Source organism: Rhea americana, unplaced genomic scaffold (genome assembly GCF_003343005.1).
Source record: "Rhea americana isolate MKP2758 unplaced genomic scaffold, rheAme1 scaffold_34, whole genome shotgun sequence".
Lineage (NCBI taxonomy): Eukaryota > Metazoa > Chordata > Aves > Rheiformes > Rheidae > Rhea > Rhea americana.
In genome coordinates this window covers 1,379,506-1,387,452 of record NW_028186468.1, presented here as the reverse complement: position 1 = coordinate 1,387,452, position 7,947 = coordinate 1,379,506, and the positions used below count along the sequence as shown (strand labels likewise).

Here is a 7,947-nt window from a genome sequence, read left to right as displayed (position 1 = left end):
TGAAGTTTTGCCTTAAGGTATTGAATTTTATAGTTGATTTAGTTACATGGCAACCTCGTATATCATTTAAGGGTTGAGTTGTTGACCCAATTACTATTGCTGACTATGTAAGCCAGTGGAGTTTGTTACAGGAAATCTTTTATTTATAAAATCGGTAATAGATACTCACGTTGTGCCTGAAGAAAAAGATAGCATTTTTTGCTTGACGTGTGGAACAGTGTCCAGCACTCACCTACAATACAATCACTGTTATAGTTCACACAAATTTAAGGCAACTAATCTGTTCTAATCTGTTGCAGTTATTCCACTGAGGCTTTCATCTACCAAAATTTTCAGGCTTAGTCTATGTACAGTAAACTTTGAATTAAGAGGATCTGTCAAAAAATAGGTAAAATTAATTCTGAAGATTTGTTTTTTTGTCTTGTTTTTTTTCTTGAAGTAGTTGGAGACCTTTCCCCTAATGTGATTATGGATCTAATGTTCCTGAATTTTAGGAAAAGAGTTAAGGAAAAAGCTCTTCTACTTCCCTTAAAAAGAACAGCACAGCTTTGTGGTAGTACAAGGATCGTTGGACTCCTGTAGAACAGACCATCACAGGTGACGTTGYCTCCCTGTATGTCCTGTTCCTGATGCCATAGCATACTACCCCATAACAGAAGGATTTCATGATGGAAAACTAAATATAAGCTTTATGCCGAATGAAAACTTGTTCGCACAATCTTACTTTGTCCTTTTTTAAATTGTGTTTTCTCAGCGCCTGCTAACGTATCTGCAGTAACATGGTGAGCATGGGTGTTCAGCATATGACCATCTCTTTCCTACTAGTAAATGAGCTTCTGTCTTTTGCATCATGAGTATTTTTTAACTTTTATTCCAATCTGGCATTGGTCTTACTGGTAGCTATTTCCTTCTTCCTGTGGCAAAGTTTCATCGTGAGAGTGAAGCTTCTGTAGCGTCTCAATATTTACCTAGAGCAGCTACACCTAGCCTGGCCAAGACTGTGTCTAGCCTGCTCTGCAGTCTCCAGCAGTGACCAAAGGTGGAAACCTAAGGCAGAATGTAAGAGTAGAGTAAATATGGAATAATACTTACACAATTACTGTCTCAGTTTCCGTCTCTTTGAGTGTGGGAGCTTCCTTAGGCAGTGTTTTACACAGGAAGAGAGGTACAGCAACAAATGTGGACAGCACTTAGTGCAGGGTGAGTGGCCAGTGAGGGCTTTGCTGCTATCTAAACAAAGTGAATGCTGTGCAAGTATGTGACTAGCCGTGAATGAGCCTGAACAGGGTTGCACAACTCTGCGTTGTCTGAGGAGACAGAATTAGCAGTCAGTGAACCGAACAGATTTTTTATAATTATTTTATCCCATGAATTAAGGTATGCATTTAATGTTGGTGCTCAGAGGGTGAGGTTTTTTACACTTGTCTAACTAGTGTGGATGCCACCTCTTGGCTAAATATTCTGCTGTTAGGCCCCTTTAATAGCAATAGCAAGTACTTGAAAGTACTTGTGATCATCACTGTGTTAAACCGTCTGTAGTGAAAAATGGCATGTTATAGGGTCTTTTTTCTTTTCAGATTTCTATCCCTTGAATCTTCTGGCATGTGCGCCTAGGAGAGCAAAGGAAAACGTACAAAAGCATCTCGTTCATGTTAAGTAAGTTTTGCATTTGACTCCCTGAGAGAGTCAAATGTCTTACAAGGTCGAGACACGATAATTTGAGAGGTTCGCAGTAATGATGCCTGTTGCGGGTGGATGATGTAATTTCTGTGGYCAGGAGGATTGCTTTTGGTCATTGCTGAAGCTGCGTGACAAGAAACCTAAAGTAGCAGTAGTGCTTTCGGAGGTGTTGACAGTTTATTTTTGGAGTCATATGGGCCATTGTAAATAGAAGCTGCTATCTTACATGCTGGTGCTACACTACTTCCCTCATTTACACTTGTCCAAAACTGCTAAATCTTTTAGCCTACATGCATCTGCTTTCTCTCTCTTCCAACTGTCCTTCTACGTTCCCTTTTCCAAAATGGTCATAATCGTTGCAGCAGTGACTGTAAGAGGACGCTTGCTTTTTGCTTGTTCTTGTTCTTTCTTCCTATTGATTTTTTTTTGACTGTAGTCTTCTCCACAGTCACATGTGTTCTAGTTGGAAGAATCACATTTTTCTACACTGCTAACTGTAGAACTCTCCTCATCTTGCCTTTTGATCTTAAACGTACTGAATCATATTTAAGCTAAATTTTACATAGTGCTTTTTTATGCAAAATCTRTGTCTTAAACATTTTGAAGGACGAGAAATGCCTGAAGATTTGATTGTTATTTGATTATTTAATCCTAGTAAAGCAGTTTTGTAAAAGGATAAATATGCAAATTGGGCATTGTAGCMTGAGTGAGAAAGGATCTGAGTTTCTGGAAGTAGGAGTGGATCTTAAGTTTTCAAAAGAAAAGACTTCAAAACCAGTAATGAAATAGCAGCAAAGCAAAAATAAATTGCTGTGATGATTTGATGTTTGCTGTAATGTAAATAAGAAACTGCTCAGATATACTACTTCTGTTTTAATTATTTGAATGGAGACACTTTCCTTTCTTCTGTGTTATGTTAGAGGGTCCTGCAGAAATTTTAGGAAGGATCCTTTCTTTCTAAATGCTGTTTAAAAAAAAAATACAGAGAGGCATATATCTTGTCTTAGAGTAAAACTGAGCAAATCACTCCCCACCCCCATCCCTTGCAGTGCTGTAGAAGGATTTGTATAATTTACCTTCTAATTTTCTGTGCCCTCTATCTTCTACATGACTTCCCAGCATGACCAGAAACATCCTTTGCAGGATGACAGGAGAGAAGTGCTTTCAGACCCCACACTGTAACTGACCACAGGGCAGCCCTGTGGAGAAAATTGCTCCTTTTCAAGCAGGGATTGCAAGACAAATTGAATAAGCAGCCATTTCCGTAAGAAGAAAATCTGCTGTGCTGAAGGTGATTTCTCCTGCTGAGTGTTCCCACTATGCATCTAGATATTTGCTTTTGTAAATGGAGCTGAAGACTGGTACAGAAACAGAACTATGCTTATATTTTCAGCTATAAAAAGGGACTTTTCTTTTARAAACTCAAGCTTCAAGCTGTTTTGGATGAGTGCATTTTTATGATGTGTGGGTTTTGTCACGATGATGATTTAGCCTGAAGTAAAATGGAAACTTTACATCTGAAGTGCATTACATATGCCATCTAATTTTAATTGTGATAGAACTGTAATGGTTTTTGTTGTTTTTTTTCTCCTGCTCCTCCATCCTCCAAACAGGGTAAACATGCATACACAGTTATTTTTTGCACAGCTGATCGGCAGTGCTTAAATAGCTACGGTTGTGTTTGCATGTCGTGCTCAAGCATTACATGTGGAGGTAAATCTGGTAGATAGAGAGACAGGTTACGGTGCCTTTCATTGTTCTGTGCTTTTTAAATCAGTGCCATAGAGTAGGCTCTTCTCTTGTCTCCTGAGATCCTTTGYGAGCACTGATGATGGTAATCTATCTTTTCCACAGTTTGTTGGGAGATGCCCATTACTAAAGAGGGAGGGAAGAGGCAATGCAGGGACATGCCAGGCAGAGGCTATACCTGATGGATGTTCTTTCAGTGTATGGTATCAACTTGCTCCCGTGCTTAAATCTATCTTTACTACCACTTTGATTTTTGTTTTGCTCAGCTATGCAGCTGTGACTATAACATGGGAAGATGGGTTGCAGTAGCTGGTCTTAATGGTCAGTGGCTAAATCCTTCTTAATTTCCCCTTGCTTAAGTCCCTTCCCCCAAATGGGCTTGTTGAAGTGATTGGGGTGTAGCTCAGATTTCAGTAGCTAACTTAAACTTTTATGCTCGCTGACAGGTTAACTGTTGAAAGTCAAAATATTATCATGGTATGACAAGGGTGTTGTACAGAAGAGGATGAGACGATGCTTGACACATAACTCAAGTTACTTTTTAGCTGAATATGAGCTCTTCCTTGTGTGTAGTTCTGTCCCTCTGAGCTAATTGGACATACCTGTTTAACCCAAATGATTTTTTTTAATGCATTTATTTGCAGAACCCGTGAGCACGGTTTTATATCGCTTGACAAGATGGATCTGATAGGAGAACTCTGAATGCAGCTGCAGATACTTGTTGCACTTTTCTTTCTTTCGCATGGTATTGTGGAAAGTTAAAAACCAATGCAGGAGTTGAGAGCTTGAAGTGTTCAGGGTGTCACAGGGACCTGTGATAGGTGGATACAGGGAGTAGAGTGATAAAGCTCTTATCAAAACTTCAAGCACTTACCTAGTGGTTTACCATCAGTTACTATCAGTTACCTGATAATTTCTTTCTGTTTTATGCTCAAGTAAATAAGACAATCAGAACGGTTAATTTGCCTGATAGCATACATTGTTATCTTTCTGAAATTTCTCTAACTCTTGGTATTCATTAACTCTCATGATAATGGCATAATCGCAGTATGAAACTAGCTTGTAAAAGGAAAAAAAATCCACATGTCAGACTTAATTTTTCYCTTCTACATTGTTATAAAGCATTTATAAAAACACTTATAACGTTTATAAATTTCAGGATTATTCTCGAGATCCTTGTCTTGAAATTGTTGTTAAATGGTGTAAATCCCACTGCAAGCATTTATAATAAAAGAAAGAGGAGTGTATAACTTTTTTAACTCATTCTCTTATCTAACCACATCAGAACTGGTTTTATTTTTTTATTTTTTTCTTTATTTTACAGAGGGAAGTAGAACAATCCAGATGTACTGTTCTTTTTCGATGTCTAGCTTGCTTTGCTTTTTCAGAACTGAGCAAATACTCTTCTACGCCTATGCAATCTTTAAAAATGTGTAGTTCAAAGTTTCTGAAAGTTCATAGAGATCTGTCATGATTGGTAAAAATATATTTAAAAGTTTGRGGCCACTGTGTGAAAATGTTAAATAGGTTTATACTAAAATATTTCAGTGTGGCATTAATAGGCAGTGTATGTGCTTAACTCAGAAGCTTTCCCAAAAAGTCATACAAAAATAGTATTGTGCATGTGCAAAACTCCTTCAGGGACTAGTCAGAGATCTGAGTTAACACATGTTGCCAGGTGACAGGTATTTATAGTTCTTGAAAAAGAAAACCAGCTCTGAGGACTCTTTTATTAAAAATTTTTCTAATTGGGTTCTAGGATCTGCTCCTGGCACAGTATTAATCAGGGTAGTTATAAGTGATCCAGAAAAAAATATGGAAGCTTTGTCAGAAGTCGCTTTATGTCTGCAAAAGTGGATGGAGTGAAAAATAATTAGCTCAGTTTTGATTACTTGGTAATTTTGACCATTCATATTTTAATACTATCCAGTTCAAGTTGAGTTATGCAGGGAAGAAGAATGCAAGTCTCACTTYTTACCCTTTTCAGGTCATGTTTTCAAAAGCAGTAGCTGCAATCTTGGTGAAATAGAGAAAAATAAATGAACCTGAGCTCCTATTTGAGAATTGTAGCTAGGATGGAGGGGAAGTAAATTCTCACGTGATCCAAAAGCTGTGTTTAGGTCTGGTATTTGCATGTACCGCAGAAATGACTGACAGACAGGAAGGGGCCATGGATGTGATTGGAGATTAGGTTGGGTGGTTGGGATCTGTAAGCAAAGCTGGATTTCTACTTTTGGTGCTAATCTCATTTTGATTGGAAGGCTGCAGAGTGCCCTTTAGGGTTTTTTAAGTCTCTGTCCGTGGCAGTGCATATGTTGGCAAAGTTTTTCMTGATTAGGGGAATGATTTTGGAAAAAGTTGAGGGCCTTCAGCTACTTTGGGTTTGAGTCTCTGCTTAGACATTGCAGGAACAAGTGTATGCAACTCATACGAGGAAGAAGTGCCAAAGAAGTGGCTCTCGTTTTGCGGATGAGGTTTAAACTCTCCCTCTAAAATGATTAGAATTTCTGATCTTAAAAACTGCACGTTTGCACCAGTTAAAAATTATCTAAAGGATGTTTTTTCCTTCTTTGCACTATGGTGGAACAGTGTCTTTTAGTGGCATGTATCTATTTMTCTTCCCTTTGTTGCCATTGTAACTTTGTTTTTCTTTGGTTTATGCAGTGATACCTGACTCTAGTGAATATTTTATTTAGTTTTATTTACTGGTATTCAGAAACAGCAAAAAAGTACTTTAGTACCTTGGTGATGTTTGGGTTCAGCAAGAACAGATTAAAAAGTGAAGTTGTCTTTATAGCTTAAATTACCTCTCCCATAGTGCTCGATAGAAAGAAACAGCACGATTCAGATTTGAAAACCTGAGAATTTTCCAGAAATCTCAAAAGGACAAAGGAAAGCCAATGCTATTCCTGTCTTTCCCCAGTCTATATTAAAATGCTCCTGTGATTTCTTGTAGCTTGTCTTTCGTACTGCAATGTTTAAGAGKGAAATGCAGTTGAGTGTTGGCGCGTGCTGGGGGTGCCAGCCGTGCTCGCTGCAGGAGCGCTCTCCGCGGGCCTCGTGTCCGGAGGCGAGGAGGCTCTGCAAGCCCTGTTTGCCCGTGGAAGGGGACCAGCTCGGCGGTGCCATCATCGTCGCTGCCCGCGGTGTTTCWTCCCTGCAGTGGCTCCATCCGGGAGCCGAGCGAGGCAAACGCTTTTTGAAGGCTCTCAGYTGGGAGAGCGACAGATCGGAGGAGCTGGGTGGGACGCGGGGCTCCTTAGCCTCTCCTGGAGGCCTGCCACCCCCGCGGGATGGRAAGCCTCGAGCAGCCCTGCAGAGCGAGGGCTGTGGCTGCGGGGGAATAAGGAGGCGCGGTGGGACCCGGAGCAGCCCCGCTGCCGGCACGGAGCCTGCTGGCGCCGAACGGAAAGGCGAGAACTCGGCTCTGCACAAAGAGGGTTTGTGACAGGTCGCTGGGTTTGGATTTTGAGCCCAAAGTATTTAAMCTACTGAGAAAATAGAAATTTTAGAGTTTATCTTCCAGTCAAATGCTGCCACTTTAAGCTCCTGTCCGTGTATTTGTGTTAATTGTAAACACTTGAAATGGGAAGGGGGCAGAGCTATTTTTCCTGCCTTCTGTTCTCCTTTCCTTTTCTCTCACAAACGCTGAAACGTCTAGTCCAGGAACTGAAATGCTAAATTAAGTGCTCTGACTTCCCTGTGGGCATAACATGCCGGGGAAACAGATGGCGCTTTTTTTTTTTCTTTTTAATGGGAAGCTCATGTTATCTTTTGCCGGAGTGAGTATCATCTCTGTAGTTCACTGCTTCTATAGCACCTCCAGTGCAAATGATACCTCTCCAGTACAACACAGAAGGTCCTCGAGTCAGGAGGCTTCGGTACTAATGTACATAAATACCTACAGCAAGTAAAGTGAGATTAGAAATCCCACTATCTTTTCAGTAAATAAGCAACAATACTTCAGGTCACATGTAATGTTTTGAAAACAGAACATTATTTTCATCTATCTCATTCACTAGCACCTGATATTTTGAAAATGTGGCAGAATAGCTTTCTCTCTCTCATCCTTGAGCAATATGTTGATCCAGAGCTGAACACAAGCCAGGTATTTCGCTACAGAGCTCCAACTGCAGCCAGCAAAAGCAGAAATATTTTCACTGAACAAGAGGATAAAAAACCATTATATTAATGTGAATTTATTGCATCCTACAGGTGTAACACAGGAAAGGTTTCAGCACAGGAGGGGTTTTAAATCGGCTTTATCTGCTTTTTTGTTTGTTTGTTTAGGCCTTATTAATTAGCTGAAGAAGCTGGAATGTGGAATATATGAACGTTACGCCTTTTCTTTTATTACCAAGTCTCATTCTGCTGAGTGCCTTCCTCATGTTACATCACTGTTTAACACTGTTGTGCAGCCCTGGTGCGGAGTTCTAAGACTTCTTGTAGTCATCTCAGTATTTTGACGGGGCTTTGTTCTTGTTTTTGTGGAGATAACTGAATGTTATGCTGTTTGCA

General features: G+C 39.9%; 1 protein-coding gene across 1 annotated transcript in view; it reads left to right on the top strand.

Moving 5' to 3' along the window:
• Positions 1-7,947, top strand: part of SNX25 (sorting nexin 25) — a 72,759-nt gene that overhangs the window by 26,632 nt on the left and 38,180 nt on the right. The window lies entirely within an intron of this gene.